The 19798-nt window shown below is 33.1% G+C and overlaps 1 pseudogene; it reads right to left on the bottom strand.

Moving 5' to 3' along the window:
• Positions 1 to 1338: 1338 nt before the first annotated feature.
• Positions 1339 to 19798, bottom strand: part of LOC148597618 (kinesin-like protein KIF2A) — a 35974-nt pseudogene continuing 17514 nt past the window's right edge.

The following is a 19798-nucleotide window of genomic DNA, read 5'->3' on the forward strand; positions in this document are numbered from 1 at the left end:
TTTTAGTTTTTTTTTCTATCATATTTGTCAGTTTCATTCAAGATAATGAAAAGAGCTTTTAATTTGAATAATGTTTAATTAGAAATTATTGCGATATAATATGCTTTGCAAACAAATGACTAACCTAAAATCGCAATAATAAGATAACTCAACTTGCGGAATTTTAACATTTCCCATGATGGATTGATCTCAACATCACAAGAAATAAAATATTTTTTTTTACTAAAATGACACTTCTAATGATCGGTGCACGCAATAATTCCTGATTTAGATTGAAGGTAATGTATATGATAATCTTATTTCCATCACATTTTGTCTAGGCCACTGGACTTTGTGCAGGCGGTGTTGCAATAGATGTCACAGCGGTACGAGTTCGAGTCCCGCGAAGGGAACGACCAAAAATTTATATCACAAATTTGACAGTTCTAACATCGTTGGGAATTTTTCAGACCTTTCTATACGTTTACATATCTTCCCTGTATCAATTTGACCCGATGGAGCAGTGTAGCGAATAGAGTCACATTCTGAGACGTTGTATATAGATATAGATATAGATATAGATATAGATATATATAGTGTACAACAACTGGTATGGGTAACTTGTGGCTGTCTAAATATGATAGATTGTTTAATAATGTATTTCGTACTTCAAAGTGGTTGGTACTAGGTGGTCAATACACAGTTTCTCTTGTATTTCTCTTTGGGCCTATCTTCAACACCAACTTACCCCACTGATTGATGTCTGAAATTCGGCAGCAATTTTCTATACATTATTGACTTTATTTCTCAGAATTATTAAAGGAATTCAATTCGTGTAATATTGACCTTGCAATGGACTCTGGAAGGAGGCTACATACAAATATTTCATATCTGCAACTCCCTCTCCACCACTTGATGGACCATAACAAAATAATAATTTTATGTCAATGTGGACAGATGATTCTGAGTTAAGATCAAGCCTACATCAACATTACATCACTGATAATAAGTAACTCACAATACAAGAAATCATCTAAAGCTGCATAACAAATATAAAACCGTAGGAAATATTTCTTAGTTATAACAGATAAAACATTACACAACTTAAGTACAATACAATAAAGACAGACATTTGATAAACAGGAAGAGGATATATGACCGAGTTGAAATATGATAAATCTCATTGAACTAAAGCTTAAACCTAATTTGAAATAAGTACTCTGGACAGTTGAGCTGACATAAAAATTCTTGGGCAGAAGTAAGCATATCCAAGAAGTAAGCATGCATGGAATAAAGTGAAACGAACCCATCCCCATTCATTTCTTTAAGGGGGCATAACAAAAACAATTGAAAACATGATTACAGCAGATCAAAGCCCTCTATAGTAATGTTGGAATGAAATGGCAACTTGGATGAGGTTAGTAATTGAGTAATATAACAAAGTACATCATCAGTCTTACCTACTAAATCTATCAATGCAAAATTTCCATGTAGTCGACCATTACTCCTGAAAAGTTAAATTTGATAGTTAAAAGCAAGGAATTGATTATCTATCTGTAGATTCAATTATACTTGGGTACATTTCAAGCTTTGCAAACTTAATAAAACTACTGACTTTGTTTTTATTTCTTGCATTTTTGCATATTTCCTTCAAGAATTCACATTTCTAAAAACACAATCAAAAAGCTTCATAAAGAGGTATTTTTCTAAGATATAAACACAGAAAAATAAATTTGAACATTGTCTGTAGTCAACTTTAATTTTGCAGAAAACTTCACTGAAAAGTGGCAAAAAATGGAAACAAAATCACTAATTTCCTTACAGAGCCCATGATCATGTTATTACAATTCTTGGATCGCAGACATTTCAATTCAAATTAATTTCAAATAGAATGATAACAATTTTTAGGCTACTGCTTTTCAAAGTAAACATTATTCATAAAAGAAATTCTCTAATGTAGATGGATTTGCAGGTCCATTATTAGGATCTAGTGAATCTACCCCTTTCTGTATTAATACTGTTTGTTTGTATTACATCTGTAATAGTAAATTTATAATGCATATTAAGCGAAAGGTTAAAGATAGATCCTCTAAATGCTTAACACCAAACATCATTATCCAATTTAAAAATAGTAGAATGATAAAATACATGTATACAATGCTACCATATACTGATAATTATCATTATATATCAGAAATTTTCCTAGCTAAAGGTAAAAGGATATAATCATAATGAAACTGTAATAATAAAACTATTCTTTTACCTTTTCCGAACAATTATTTGGAAAACAGCATGTGATCTAGAAGAATGTTGATTTGCCGATGTTTGTCCTGATGTCCGTACATTGTTGCCATGTTGAATAAGCCGTAACACATCATCAACTGAGTCTATCGATTCTTCTTTTAATCCAACTACTTGAACTGAATTTTATTATTTTATTCAAGAAATCAAAAACCTGAAATTTATATCCAAAAACATACATATATATTTGGTATTTAAAATATTCTAAGGGCAATTAGGGCACATAAAATAATTCAAATATTCTTTGGACCCACTTTTACTTGAAATACAGACTGAAAATGTTCTAGATAACAGATAAATATGACCATAAACATCAACCTTATACAAGTAATAACAAATCTCATAATTTGATTATGATCAAAAGTGACAATTTATCTCATGGTAGTCTAAAGTGTGCTTAAAATTTAGCCAAATAAAACTTTGTTTGACTTTGATCAACAAGTATTGAATAACCTCATGTCAGGATTCAAGATCACAGACAAAACCAACTGTCTATGGAAACAGGTGATGACAGCACCATAGATATATATATTAAATTAGACATGACCCCTAACTGGACTAATATCTTCTGCAGCCTGTTAAATCCTGTACGTTTAGTGACTGATGTGGACACAAACTCATATTGGACACAATTTTAATGAGGGATAGACTTAAAACTTTTGACAAACAATTTGTGGCCATTTCTAAAACTCCCAACTTGAAACAATTATATACTTTTGTTGTCAACACAATAACAAAATATGACTACAAAATTCATGACAATATGAACATTCCAATATTGTAATTTAGCACCACATTAAGTTTCATAACAATCCTGCAAGTTGTTGCTGACAACATATGAGACAAAGTCCAACAGCCATCATTTCTACAATTTTTACCCAAACAAGATTGGTCTTTAATCCATTATTCAAAACATATCTGTGGTTTCAGTGCAGTTGATTTTTGAAAAATGGCCAATATACTCTGGTGGCTATCTTGTTTAATAAAGCAGAAACAGAATGTTATCCCATGTTAAAGTTGTCTCTCTCATTATTTTTGTGAAGTCTGGGCACCATTGGCTAAGTAGAAGCAGGGATACAGGCAAAAATAAGCTTCCACATAGGGACTTAATGGTAACTTTTGAGTGGCCGCAGCCATCTGAGCCACACAAAAAGTGGATCATAAGTAGAAGGCATTGAGGTCATCAAACAAATCAAGTTTCAAAACATTGGCACATGTGGTTTAAGAAAGTTGATCTGAGATAATTGGCCAATCAGAGGCTGAGATAGTATCTTGTGGCCATCTTGTTTTATCAAATGGAACCTAAAGTGGATCTTTTGAAGAAACTCATGCATACATCACTTCTGCTAAGTATGATTAAAATTGGTCAAATTTTGTATCTATTTAACTCCAAAACAAGTTAAGATACCCTACCCTCAAAAAAACTTTAAAAACAAAATCATAAAAATCAGATCAACAAAAAACTTTTCCCATCAATTCTGATTATAACACCCATTTCACCTGTTTTATTGTTAAAAAGTGTGGGGCAAAAAACCTGTAAAAACTATTTGGCCCTCTGTCATGTCATTAGGAACAATTTGTTGAAATTTCAAAAAGATTAAATAAGTTTTACTTTAAAAAACCAAAGGTTAACAGATGCCAACAACAATGACATTATATTTTCTTGCAGACACTTGGTTTTTGTGATTAATTGAATATCAGGTGGCTGATCTTGACAAAGACCAGACATGGAAAACAGACATACACAACAAAGAACATAAAGTAACTAAAATCATACATACAAAGTAACAAAAGCAAATAAGCAATTCGGACTCAACCAAAAAGTAGGAGCATGGACCAGGTGCACCGGCAGGGTAAGGGCCCTCTGTTTTTCTAGAAACACCTACTGAGTTGCTCATAAAAAGTCAAGTCAATAGTAGACAAACGAGGAAAGGAATATTATGACTATTGAATAAATCTGTTTTCACAGTGCAGATGGATACACCATAACGATCCACTCGTTCATGATGACGACAATAAAACTTCTGTAGTGATGACTTCAATCTTGTAGCAACATAATGCTGTTCCAGAAGCCTATTTGTTAGAGTTCTAGCGCGATACAAAAAGTCTGCGTAGTTTTGGCAAGCTCTTGCAAAACGTATGAGTTGTGATATGAACACTCCATACGCAGGTGTTGAAGGGATGTTGCCACAGATGAAAGGAAAGTTGACAATTTTGAATGAAAAGTCAACACGTTTGTCGTAAAGTTTGGTCAATAGTTTTCCTTTACCATTGATTTCTAAGTGTAGGTCAAGATATGAGGCCGACTTCACAGTGTCTGTAGTATCCTTTATCTCAAGTTTTTGGGATAACATGCGATGTATCAAATCCCCGAAATTAGGATTGTTTAAAGATAATACATCATCTATATAGCGGACACTGAGATCTAGCCAAATGATATTCTTTCTTTCGGATCAGATCAGCTGTAAAGTCAGCCTTATAAAAGTGACGGAATAGGTCAGTTAGTAAAGGAGCACAATTTGTTCCAACTGGCATGCCGACCATTTGTTGAAAAACATGTCTACCACATTGGACAAATGTTGTCAATTAAAAATTCCAGCATTTTGTAAACATCTTCCCCTGTATGTTTGGAAGATGATTTGGAATTAGTTCTTACAAAGTATGAGGAATCCCTACCAAGACCTATATATTTGTATCTAGGTGTACCATTTTATTTGGAAAAAAACAACGATGTATAATGTTTTTAAGTCGGGATTTTAATTGAGTATGGGGAATAGAAGTGTACAGTGTTAAAAAGCATAGGTTTTAATGCTATTATATTCAGATAATAGTCTTGAACTGATTGTCTCCAAAAGATCTTTCAAATTTTTCAGTCTCCACATTGAATTAATACCACTACTTGAGTACCAAATGTTGTGGTAGGACTGTGACAGTTGTGAGTATAGAAGTTAAAAAGTTTTGAAAGAGGTTTGGTGGTACATTTTGCAGATCCAGCTATGAAACGTTGATTTTATGGATTCTTGTGGAGTTTTGGAATCCAGTACATAGACGGTAAATCACAATCATCGTCCTTGGTAGAGAGACCAAAAGAGGATAGCACAGATTTATGGTTTCCCACAATCTCTTCTTTGGAGAGTGTGGTAGCAGTATAGGTCTTATCACTGCTATTATTTTCTACGTCTACCTCTGACAATTAACATTGGATGTAAGACGTGTTGTTGTTTTGGGCTTTGTCTGCTGGTACGACAGCATATTTGTCATGTATTGTAGACAATGTTTTTTTGCTACATCTGGGTCTTTGAAAACGGATGTAGCCTTGGCACTCATTGACCTACTTAAAACTTTGAAAGAATATGCTGAAATGCGACAATGTCAAAATTGTCCCCTAAGGCTTTGATATTATCTAATAACCTGATTATAAAACTATAATTAACAAAGAGCTTGACAGAACACAGCATGATTGGACCCAAGCATGTTGAACTCTGATCACTTGGGACAGACAAAATATTAATTTTTGACTCACTTAAGCATAAGGACTTACACAATAACTGGTTTGGAAACAATATTGCACAAAATTTCTGCTTTGAGGGTGCTCATAAAAAACCTTAGTCTATGATCCTAATAACTCTAAAAATGTAAAGATATCTGGAATTTGAATTAAAAAAGGCAGACAGGGATTTTCAGTTCAATAAATAAATGCCAACATTTTGAAAATATGGTAATATATTACATATGGTGTAACAGTCATTGTTCATTGGTTATTATGATCACATGATGCCAAGGATATTCCACTTACATGAAGCCTTGTTTCTATTTTTAAAATTGATGCTATGTTTCTATTTATATGTATATTGATGCTATACTTCTAAATTTAGATCCGGTCATAAACGTTCCATAATTACTCTCAACCAATCATGGCGGAAGCACCACAGACTAAGTAGACAAAGTTGCAAGTTTAGCAGATGGAGATATAAACAAATCCAAGGGCCATAATTTTCGTAAAAATCATTCAACCACAACCAAAGTCGAACTTCATCTGTAACTGTTCATAACAAGGCCACATACCAAAAACAAACTTATTTGGTAAAAGCATTACAACAGAAGATGGTCCCAGGAACCTGAATCGCTCACCTTGTTGAATTTTGCCTTTGAAAGGCAATAAATTAAACAAAAAGTTGTCCAACAATTTTGACTCAAGAAGTCTTTGGTAGGACTTATCAAAAGATCTTTTCAACAATTGAAAGTTTCTTTTAATCTATCATACTTTTCAAGATATTGACTGAAAACTATTTTTAAAAAAGTCATTTTTCCCCTTTCAAGGGCAATAACTCTTACAAGGAGTCTGAAGACTTTTGTAGTCCTAATTATATGGATCATTTCAGCTATTGAAAGAATTTGGATAAACCTAACGGTTTTGGAGATATATGTGAAAAACTACTGTCTGACCCCTATGTTCTATTTTTAGTAACGGTCATGTTTTTCGACAAATCAAAAATCCCCACTTCAGTTCTATGCAGTATACCCCAAGGAACATTCATACGGAGTTTGGTTTTAATTGGTCAAGTAGTGTCAGAGGAGAAGATTTTTGAAAGAAATAACATTAAAAATAGCAAAAATCGTTAGAAAAGGGCAATAACTCCAACATGGCTTAACAGATTAAAACCAAAATTTGACCAGAGATAGATCTCATCATGCTGCACACTTTTGTCCAGTCAGAATGCAGCTAAACCTAACGGTTTAGTAGATATATGTGAAAAAGTACTGTCTGACCCCTATGTTCTATTTTTAGTAACGGCTGTCATGTTTTCAACAAATCAAAAATCCTCATACAAGTTCTATGCAGTATATCTCAAAGAACATTCATACATAGTTTGGTTCTAATTAGTCAAGTAGTGTCAGAGGCGAAGATTTTTGAACGAAATAACATTAAGAATAGCAAAAATCGTTGAAAAAGGGCAATAAATCCAACATGGCTTCATGGATTAAAACCAGAATTTGATCAAAGATAGATCTCATCATGCTGAAAACTTTAACCCCATCAAATTTCAGCTTAACCTAACGGTTTAGGAGATATATATAAAAAACTACTGTTTGACACATATGTTCTAAATTTAGTAATGGCAGCCATGTTTTTCGACGAATTAAAAATCCCCGCATCAGTTCTATGCAGGATACCCCAAGGAACATTCATACATAGTTTGGTTTTAATTAGTCAAGTAGTTTCAGAGGAGAAGAGTTTTGTATAATTGTTAACGACGACGGCAGAGACTACGGACACCAAGTGATGGCAATAGCTCACATAGCCTTTGGCCAGGTGTGCTAAAAAAGTGCGGAAAACACAGGTGGACGCCCAGCATTTCCATGTCCCCTTGTGACACATCTCGGGGGACAACAAAAGTCTTCAGGGGTACTGTGAAACAAACGGAAAGAAGGGAAAGGTGCCGTCGATCATTACCAGTTACATCAGATTCACTTTTATATAACAAACAACATAATAAAATAAATTTTTTGTAGTTTCCTTAAGTTTTGTTTTGGAAAATTTAAACTTAGTCCTTTGTAAGGAGATTACATGATCATGCAAAAATAAAAGCTTTCAAACTCATCTGCCTTTACTCATTTCGATTGCGTCTGTAAAAACCTATATCCACACAATTGTTTTTTTCTGTGGCATGTTTATTTGATTCACAGGAAAATGTATTACTGAATTTTATCAACCTTTTATTAATTATAGAATTGTATAAATGTACATAACTATAGCAATGCACAAGACGAGTCTTGATGTTTTGGAAATTTGTTATATTAGATAATGAATCATATCATACCATGAATTTAACAAGAGACTCGCTCACCCGGTTCAATTTTGCCTTTCAAGGGCAATAAATTAAACAAGAAGTTGTACAACAATTCTGACTCCAGAAGACTTTGATAGGACTTATCATAAGGATCATTTCAGCAATTAAAAGTTTCTATCTATCACAGTTTTTAAGATGTTGACTGAAAACTGTAAAAAATGGTCATTTTTTTCCAAGGGCAATAACTTTTACAAGGTATCGTCTGACAACTTTTATCCCTGAAGACGTTTGTAGTCTAAATAATAAGGATCCTTCCAGCTATTAAAAGAATTTGGCTAAACCTAACGGTTTTAGAGATATAAGCAAAAAACTAATCTGACTCTTATGTTCTATTTCTAAAAATCCCCACATCAGTTCTACGCAGGATACCCCTAGCAACATTCTTACCAAATTGGGTTTCAATTGGTCAAGTAATGTCAGAGTAGAAGATTATTGAAAGAAATAAAATTAAAAATATCAAAAAATTTTTAAAAAAGGCAATAACTCCAACATGGTTTAACAGATTAAAAGGAAAATTTATCCGCAATTAGATCTCATCTGATGAACACTTTTACCCCATGCCAGAATTTAGCTAAACCTAACCGTTGTAGAGATATATGCGAAAAACCCTATGTTCTATTTTTAGTAACAGCAGCCATGTTTTTCCATGAATTAAAAATTCCCACAACAGTTCTATGCAGGATACCCCAAGAAACATTCATATCAAGTTTGGTGCCAATTGGTCAAGTAGTGTCAGAGGAAAAAATTGGAACCATACTCAGAAACAAAAACATGAATTAAAGTCTTTTACAAGGAAACTGGTTTCTGAAATGTGTTGTCTTACAAACACTGTAAGAGTGATTCAATATGCAACCACTCTAATCAAAACGATGTCAATGTTTAAGGACAAACACAAATTTTACTGAAGCAAGTGCACTTAACTGAAGTTTGATGGGGCATTTCAGAAAAACAAGCATCTATGAAACACATGGTAACTTTGACAGCCCACCATTTTAAAAATAAACGAGTTAAATCCGTGTCCCAGAATTATCCCTGCTTACCTCTAGATTTGCAGTTAACAAGTCCGAATGGCTCAAAAATAAAAACATATGACTTAACTGAATACAAACCTTGCCACTGTATATCTCAAAGAAACTTGAATGCACTGATAAATCTGCTTTCTTGTACTTCGAATGGAACAATTTGAACACATCCCTGGCTGTACAAGGTACACAATAATTAAATATAATGTACAAACTTTCATGCCAGTTTTTGAATAGAATCATTTCATCATTAATACTACATTATTATTAATGGATATTGTCATACTGATCCTGTATTACAGGATTTATAGAATGAATATTGGGAAATATGGTCATATAGCACGAGCTTGACAGAGCCATATGTATACTACCATATACTCATGCAATTTTTTCATGTATAGTAAATATTTTAAATGCTTTTTTGTCATCCATGAAATCATGAATTTGATGTTACATTGCACATTTTAATGCACACTTTCTGTGATAATTGTTAAGGTGCCATACAACAAATTCAATATATTTTTGGATTGGATTGATGTTAGGAGTATTGGCTAGATGCGGAGACAAGTATGGCTGATGAGATCAAATAACAAGATTGATATGAAAACACCTCTTTCATGACCCCTTCAATGGCTTCATATCATCAGTCAGAACAAAATACCAAAATTGCAACTAATGTAAGTTATAACATACAGTTTATCTGTGTTCCTATCTGATTTTATTTATGCCTTGAACTTACCTGCTAAACAGTATATACCCTTGGAACAGTCCTGCTGTCCTTTGGAAGAAAAGTCGCCACCCATGGTCTGAAAATATTGTCAATTTCAATCAATTTTTTGTCTTTTTTGTTTTTCCTGTGTTTTTTTTTTCTTAGTTTCTAAATAAAATTACAGGAATCTACTAAACTGAAAGGCACATGAGTGACTTTAAGGTAACACAATCTATAATACAAAGCAAAATCATATAGCCTAGACAATTTTTTCTCATGATGTAAGTACATGTTCATTCTGTAAATTAGTTGAACTGCCAAAACTTAACGTTGATCTTACTTAAAAACCAAATATCAACTCATTATCTAAAACCACTAATAATATACTTCTAAGGGCAAGCTTGATATGACTGCAAAAGTTGAAACCCTGAACAACTGGGACAGCTGGAAAGTAGACACACCATTGAAGCTTAATACATCTTCAAGTTTTGATTGCAAATTGACTTTTAAGAAGAATCAAAGTGTCCCCTTTCTGTTCCTTATTTCATAAATGGTTTCAGTCATAACCTGAAAAATCAATGCCAACCAACCCTTGGGAATATGGAACCTCACAGCAGAATTTAAAAGAGATTTATTACTCTATTTCTGTGTAAAGAACAACAACATTGCCATACCATATTTCACCCAAATCTCATATTTACATGTACATATATAAATATGAACACACAAAGCACCTCAAGTTTCAAATATTATATTTCGTCATTGAAAGCAAACTTATGTTTTTCAGCAATGCTCTTTGTTTTGTAGTGAATAAATGACCGAGCACAGTGTACCTTCAACATTATACCTGAAACTAAACTAAACTTTTTCTCATGTACATGTATGAACCTTTATATTCAATAAAATTTATGACACTATACTTATAGAATAACAAACCTAAACTATTTATTTACAAAATTTACATTTTGGCAAATGGGGCCTTAAACAACTGCAGCTGAAAATAGAATGTATATAATGTCTCTCTGGAAAGGGTGACAACTCAACTATGAAACTTGGAAATGAGAGAAAAAATTGTATTTATTATTATTATTAAAAAATATTTTTAATAATTACCAAAATTTGAATTGACATAGCCAAACTAATATATTAAAGCATGTTAAAAATAACAAGGCAAGAATGGTAATAAAATAGTAAGGCATTAAAACACATGTAAGCATGGTATCAAAACAGGAAAAAAACATTTAACCATACGTAAGCATGATATCAAAAAGGAAAACATTTAACCATACGTAAGCATGGTATCAAAAGGGGAAATCGTTTAACCATACGTAAGCGTGGTATCAAAAAGGAAAACATTCAACCATACGTAAGCATGGTATCAAAAAGAAAAGCATTAAACCATACGTAAACATGGTATCAAAATGGGAAGGTAATTAGCCGTACGTAAGCATGATATCGAAATAAAAAGGCATACATCCATACGTGAGCATAGCATCAAAAAGGGAAGCATTTTTAAAAATTATTAGCAAGGTTTCAAAAAGAGAAATATACAACATGAGTACACATGAAAAACAATATAAAGTATAGATACACATCAAAATAAAGATCATTGGTCAGTAACTACACATGGAAATAATAAACAATATAAGTACCCTAAAGCACTGACAACATGGTGAGTGGTGGGTAGGATGTCGAAAATTTAAAAGAAAACACTAATTAGGATGACCTCAATAAATAGCCTGTTAACTGAACAAGAAACTGCAAAACTGATGACGTATCCCTGACTTGCCCCACTTGACCTATTACCTAATTACGAAACAGCCTCTGGGGTTAGTGAATAAACAGCTGGTTGTAGATAATTATTATTCCATTTGCTAGTAGAAAAGTTAATATCCTGATATCAAGACAGTTATTGTTTTGACAACTTATTCTAAATAATGTATTGATTTACACTTTAAACCCAAGCAAAACTATTGGAAGCGAAGGAAGCCTAGCATCCCCTGTCAAGAACTGCATTATTAATGGACGATTAAGATATCAAGGTTATCATGTGTACTGACAACTTTTTTACTTCTCCTTGTCTTTAAACTGAGTTGTGGGAAAACTATGGTACTACTGCTTGTGGCACTGGTTTGCCAAATGATATAATGTGTCCAACATTGGAAAATTGTCATTGCTCATTAGCAAAATTTGTTGTTCAATGACCAGCATTTTTTACCGTTTCCAGAGAATGGTTCTAGGGATAGATTCACGAGCCAAACAGAGCGAGGAATGATTGGCAGACTGGATAGAAGACACAACCTTAACCAAATCTTCTTTGGCTACACCAATAAGAAACTTATCTAGTTTTTAACCAATATTTGTTAAATATCTTACATTGTTTTCCCACTTCCTGTCTGACCATAGGCAAAACATGTTGCCATTCCTCCATCAAATATACTTTCTACTAAAGGCTTGGCAGTGAATCTGAAAGGAAGTATAAAAGGCTGATTAGCTATGTACATGTTCAGTGAAAGCTGTGTCAACTAAACACTTTCAGACTATAGAATTTGTACAATTTAGATAGGTGTTTAGACAGGATCAAAATATATTGTTTATGGCATGGTGGTTGTTCAGAACATATCTGCATTAGACTAGTGCTGATTTCAAGACAAGTTTCACTTAATACACAACAACATTCAAATGATATAAGTTTTCTTACTAGATATTATTGAGATGGAATCCATCTTTGTGGAAACCCACTGTGGTAAAAATCCTGTACATCAGCCACATTCAATTTATCAGGAAAAACTCATTACAGCTGAGACACAAAACATTCATGCAAAAAATCATTGATCTGACTTTCAGGTCTAAGTTCAAGGTCAAAGATCATCAACCATGGTACATGACAAATTGTCTTGAGCTGAACTACCCTAATGCCAAATATTAAAGACAAATAAGAGGCTCACAAGAGCCTGAATCACTCACCTGGTAAACCATGCCATTTTATATAATTATTTATTTATAAGCATAATATTAATGAAATATATACAAATTCAACAACTTTGATTTCCTTGGAACACTGGAAAAATCACTAAAAGTGGATTTTCAGGGGTTTTTAATTCTTCCACAGATTTCTCCCTCTTCTCCCTTTCATTACATAATTAGTGTGACGTGGCTTGTTACATTTATGGCAGGAATATTTTGATTTGCATTCTGATGCATTGTGATTTACGAAGCAATTAAAACATATCATTTTCCGGTTTGATTTTAGCTTAACGTTTCTCGCCAGTGTCATATTCAGTCCATTCAGATGGGTGATGGGTTCCAACAAAACGTAAACTTGACCTATAACTTATCATGGTGAATTTATATACCATAAAATCATGTCATAATCTGCAAGCGTTTAGAATAAAAGTCAGCAAAACAGTGATTTCAGTGAACTTAGTTTAGTTCAAGGCCCGGTAAATCATCAGAGCAAAATGAAAATTAAACTTAACCTGTAACTTATCATGGTGAACTTATAGACCAAAAATCACGTCATTATCGTTTAGATAAAAAAAGAAAAAGTCCGGAAAACTGCAAATGGATTGACGGATGCAGTGTGGGAAACCAACGTTCGCCAGCTCGCCAAATACGAGATGTGTATTTTGACGAGTTCTCATTAGCTTACGCTCGTCAGTTTGGCGACCATCATTTTTTAGGCAAGTTCCAAGGAAATTAACCAGCCGACATGGTTATTTAGTAAACATCTCTTAACATCATACATTAAAAATATGTTTCCTACATTTTAAGAAGCGTAGCTTGAATATGTCAAGTGAATTTTGGCAAGTCCCGACAGTTTAAAAAATAGAGCTTCAAATCCAAAATGTGCTGTATGTGACTTCGAGTATAGTTGAATTTCTATTTGGCTAGCAAGATCAATATTCCACTAGCCAGAATGGCAAGTTGGGGAAAAAAATGATTTCCCATACTGTGGACGGGTCAAAAACATTATACCCCTCGAAACTTCGTTGCGAGGGGTATAAAAATCATGTCCATATCTGCAAGTGTTTCAAAAGTGTCTGCAAAACTGAAAATGGACTGAAGATAGACTGATGGACGATTCAAAAACATTATACCCTCCACAACTTTTTTGCGTGGGGTATAATAAATTCGGTAATTTCACTCATGGACTTTCTCAAAATGTTACAACTTTGATATCAATACGCCAATATCAGAATCTAAAATTCATGTTGAAAATATCGATAAATTATGAGAAAAATCTAGATAATAAATAGGATAATCAATTGGTGAATAACCAAAATATTGAATGCTTGAAAATTTAACTTGTGTGTGGAAAAAGTTGCTCACACTCATTAAATCTAGGCTTCCTTCGGCACTAATGTTAATACTTTGGTTGTTCACTTTTTCCAATTAATTATACTATTTGGAATTTTTACTGATCCAACCTCTTTTTACTGAAAAAGTGTTTCACCTCAAAGTTAAATGAAATGTAAAAGGAATGTACTTAATTGTGATTTGTTTTAATTTAAGTTTCTGGGCAATAGTATTATTCTTCAAATAATATGCAATGATCTCCATTTATGAACTCATTTGGAAATGATTTTTGCAATACATAGCTTTAAATGATAAAATGTAAATAAAAAATCCGTGGGTGAATCAGATGGTTGCACTGAAAGTACTGGGTTGAGAAGTGTTACATGTTGATAGTTAAGGTAATATCTAGCAATCATTAGAGTAACATTGGAAGTTATTCAGGACTTATTTTCACTGAAGACATGATGAAAATGTAGTGTTTGTGCTGCAGTTGATCTTTTTTCTATTCCTATAAACAAACCTAGAAGGTATACGTGAAAAATGAAGTTGAAAAAACACAATTTTTGTTACCCTTCACTCATTTTCAAGAAATAAACAGGAGGCTCCTAGGACCCTGAATCGCTCACCTGGTTAAATGTTTGCCTTTCAAGGGCAACAACTCTAACAGTTGTCCGACAATTTTGACTCCATGAAGACTTTGGTAAGACTTATCATTAGAATCATTTCATCAACTGAAAGTTTCATTCTATCTATTATAGTTTTCAAGATATTGGCGTTATGATAAGAATCATTTCAACAAATTTGAAAGATATTGGCTAAACCTAATCATTTTGGAGATATATGCAATAATTACTATCTGACCCCTATGTTCAATTTTTAGTAACAGCTGCAAAGTTTTTTTAACAGATCAAAAATCCAAACAGTCAATTTGTTTAGGATACCCTTAAAAAAAATACCAACTTCCATTGAATTCCGTATTGCAGTTTCTGAGGAGAAGATTTTTGAAAGTAATAACATCAAAAACAGCAAAAAAAACCTCCAAAAAGGGCAATAACTCCAACATGGGTCAACAGATCATCACCAAAATTTGACCACAGACAGAACTTATCATTCTGAACACTTTTAACATTTAAATTTTAGAATTTGGTTAAACCTAACAGTTTTGGATATATAAGCAAAAACTGCTGCCTGACCTCTATGTTCTATTTTTAGTAATGGTGGCCATGTTTTTTTGACATATCAAAAATCGAAACGACCATTTTGTGCAGGATACACTTAAAAACAATCATATTAAGTTTCATCCAAATCCATTCAGTAGTTTCAGAGGAGAAGATGTTTGAAGAATTGTTAACGACGACGGATGCCAAGTGATGGCAATAGCTCACTTGGCCTATGATCAGGTGAGCTAAAGAAGACATTTAGAACACCATTACAATCAAAGGTACAATAAAGAAAAACAATAGGATCCGAAGAGGTCAAAGGTCGAAAGTCTAATCCTGCTCTGTATTCCCTGAAATCAAATAATAAAGAATTACTGACAAGAGGTCATGTGTGATGGAATTATGGTGACAACTTTCAGAAATCTTTTTTTGCCCATTTTTTTTTTTTTTTTGCCAAATCCATTAATGTCACATACAAGTAGAATTTACAGTTATTATAAATGCAGCATGCAATAGATCTTGTTACAATAGAATACACAGGAAATAATCTATTGCTAAAGGCTTAGTGGAAATTGATATTTTCTTCCTTGTGTGGTACCCCAGTAAACACCAGTCCTAAAGGCAAGTACTGGCAATGTCTGTGTCCCATGCTTATACACATATTTCAAAATAAAACGCCTTACCAAAATAAATAAATATCTAAATGCACACTACATGTAAATGAACCAAATCATATTTTTGAGTTTAAGCAAAAATACTAAATTAATAATAACAATGAATTGGGACATTCAAAACAGGAAGATGAAATATTATGGAGGGTGGAGTTAGGTAAGGTATTGCACAACTCAAACGCTAGTTCTTGCGTCAAGTAAAGTCTTCTTAAATGAGATGTCTTACAAATGCTCTGAATACATGTCATGGTTATTAAGTAGTACTTTAATGTGTACTTATTCTATATTCACGCTAAACATAAGGACGTGAAAATAAAAACACACAAATTTTTACCCCTCAAAAATTTATTGCTATTCCTAAATATGGTATACTCTGCGATTGGGAAATTTAAATCATATGCATAAAACATTAACTATTTTACACCAAGACATGAAATTTCTTCAACCTCCACAAAACCCACTTATGATGTGTCATGATAAACATTATAGACGAGGAACAACTTGATTAGAACTTCACATACGGAATTATACTTTTTTTCAACACCATTACAAGAGTTTAGCTTTGTAACAACAGGCAAAAGAAAAGTTGTAGTCTCATAAAAATTGAATTAATCATAGAGACTGTAGTTTATAAGAGACCGGCCTGTTTAGTCATTATGAGACAAAAATGGCAAGCCTTGGTGCTCCGTGATACAACCATTAATGAAATTTTAAACTCATGTACCATAAGAGCACGCCCAGTGAATCCAGAGACTTACAAAAGAAAGCAGGTGCTCTAACCTAGCAACAGGGCCAAAATCTTGAAAAATTAGTTAACTCTGAGAAAATTCTTTTAAAATTGTTTGTGTCGTCATCAATTTCAAAGACACTGATTGGAGTTACCATGGAAGTTAAAAATATTCTCAGACTTAAATATTTTTACCTTTGTGGCGCTGGGGCCTGGGACCACAAAATTTTACTCCAGAAAAATGCATCAACTTACTTTTAGATATACTAAAATGCTAAATAACGTTCTTGCTCGGATGTTGTTTTTTTTAACTACATTGATTTCTGAGTATTTTCCAATGTTAAAAATAATAATTTCCCACCTTCTCCCCCTTGACTGGCCAATGGCTAATACAACAATGCTTACTTTATCATAGCTAAAAACTCCCAATTAGGATCTGACATATCATAGTCTCGTTCATTCTTCAAACGTAGTGCCTCTTGTTGTGCTCTTCTCTCGTCTCTTTTCTTTTGAATACTTTCAACAGCCTTTACACAGTTAGACTTTCTTCGAGCTGAAAAAAAAAAAAAACCATGCAAATGTATACTACAAACAGAACTCTGAAGACTGAAGAAAAGAGATATTTAATCAACTTTAAAAATCCTATTTACGTCAAGTAACATTTGATGTGCTTTTAATATATTTGATCTGCATTGCAGGACACTTATATTTTTTTATATTTATTACTAGTTTATTTATATTTATTGTGACAGCTTTTGTGTTCATCATAACCTTACCTGCAGCGCCAAGAGGTTTCAGAGGATCAGGTTCATGTTTGATAGCAGCATGTCCATTACACAAATCCAGACAATGTGCACATCCCAATATGGTAATCTAATATCCTATTAAGTTTCATAACAATCCTGCAGGTCACTGAGGAGGAGTTGGGGACAACCCATGACACCAAGTTTTGCTGAAAAAGGCTTAAGGTCAACATTTGTCATTTCTACAAGTTTTGTCCAGACATATTTTACTGACAGTATGCACATCTTGACACAACATGGTTATATTGCATCCTACAAAGTTTCATAACAATGCTGCAAGCTACTAACAAAAAATTGGGACAGACAGGCAGGGTGAAACCTAATTACCCACCACCCCACACTTTGCAGTTAGCAGGGGGTATCATTAAAGGCAGTGATTATTCAATTTTTTTGAAAGATGCCTGTGCCTTTCAATTTAGGAAAAAAAAATATTAAAATTTACAACAAACTGTGAATTTTTAAGTCAATTGTATTTCATCATACAGCTGGTTGCATTAATAGTCCTTAATTTACATCTTTATCGACAGAAGATGAGAAGTGAGGGAAAAATTAATTTTGGAGTTTTAAAAAGTTTTCACCAGATCAGGTGAGCAGAGCCTGCACGTGTCAAATTAAAAAAATCAATGAATAGCAGGATTCTGGTAATTTTTGGAGACATTAAGGAAAATGATCATGCTGAAGGCATTGGGAAACAGTCTTATATTGGCTCTAAATCATATATAGAAAAATCGCTGAAAAGTTTGCAGTCTTTTTGAATTATGTTTTCAGTAATACAAAATGAAACAAGCTGCTGACTTCTGAACTTCTTAACCTCAAATTTCATAAGAGTACTTCTTGTCTTTTGCAGTCATTGTAAGTTTAATTAAAAATAAATCATGTAGACTTAAGTTATATAAAGCCTAAACCATTTTTTTCATATAATACATTTGTAATTCATTTTCGGCTTGACATTTATACTCATATCATAAAGATGCTTCCTTCTAAGTAAAGCTTTTAATTGCTCACAAAATTAATGCCCTGCTCCCCCATTTGATAAAAAGTACCTTTTGACCTTGCAATTGATTTGAGTCAAATTGTAACATACAAAGTAGGAGGTATACAATTGTAATAAGTGTAATTAAAGATAAAAAAAATGTCTCACCCATTCCTAAGCGCATAGCATTTAGAGGATCATAAATTCCTGGTAATATGCACAACTACAAATCATGTCCTAATCTAACTACCTAAAAAGTTTCAAGATATTTTGATATGCAGTTTCTGGAGAGTTACAATTACAAAAGGGTGACAGACAGATGAACAGGGGAGACATAATACATGGTGCAGAAAAGTAGCAGACTTTTTGGAATTTTATTTTAAATTCATGGACTAATTGTGATCAAATAGCAAATTAAATGGGAATGTACAGACGAAAACTTAAAATCTTTGCTGTAAAGGTTTTGAATAGAGTTAGCATGGAAATGCATTCATAAATACCTTTAAGGCAATTCAGCAGTTTTGTTATTAATAACTAAATTTATTATCATCAAAGGCCATAAATTCTATTGGGAAATAAGTTTTAATGTAAACTCTTAATGAGGCACATTTTGCACATAATTTTACTCTTATAAAGAAGGCAGCAAATGTCTTTTATAAATTCAATTTTCACTCAAGATCAGCCTTTTAGATGTTGATAAATTATAATGAGATGACTAAATAAAGCGTAAAGTGATGTCTACCTTTCGGAAGATGCATGCATTTTTTATTCCATAGAATATGTAAAAAGTTTTTGGGTAACATGTATAATTCACGTTATATTGTAACAGATATAGCGAATGGTTCGTTTGGTAAGATAGTTCTTAGTTTTAAATCTTATTGACCCCTGGTGATAGCAGTTTCTGCGTCTTTAATAAAATGTACGCCTTGTGTGCCTTGTTATGTTGCCTCATCCTAGTCCAACTGTAATTTACTAATAGCTCTTGAACAGCACTCACACTAGTATTCATCAACTAAAGTTAATAGTTCCTAGTTCCTTTTCCACATCAAACGATCCTTAAAAATATTAACCATGCATCCTAAAGTCCCTTCATATTTCTTATCCACCATAAATAATGCTTGCATTTCACTCACTTCAAAGTCAGGTTCCCATTAAATTCCTCCAGTGGCGCTCCTATATTGGCGGAAAACATCGTATGATATTGTAAAATGCAATAAACTTCAAACGACAATATCGGTGTGGCGGGTGATTCCATTAATGATGGTTTCCAGCAGCAAGTCCTTCCCATGGCTGTTTCCTTAT

The sequence above is a fragment of the Perna viridis genome, chromosome 15, assembly GCF_037379345.1.
Source record: "Perna viridis isolate PV_CMFRI_1.1 ecotype Kerala chromosome 15, ASM3737934v1, whole genome shotgun sequence".
NCBI classification, from domain to species: Eukaryota; Metazoa; Mollusca; class Bivalvia; order Mytilida; family Mytilidae; genus Perna; species Perna viridis.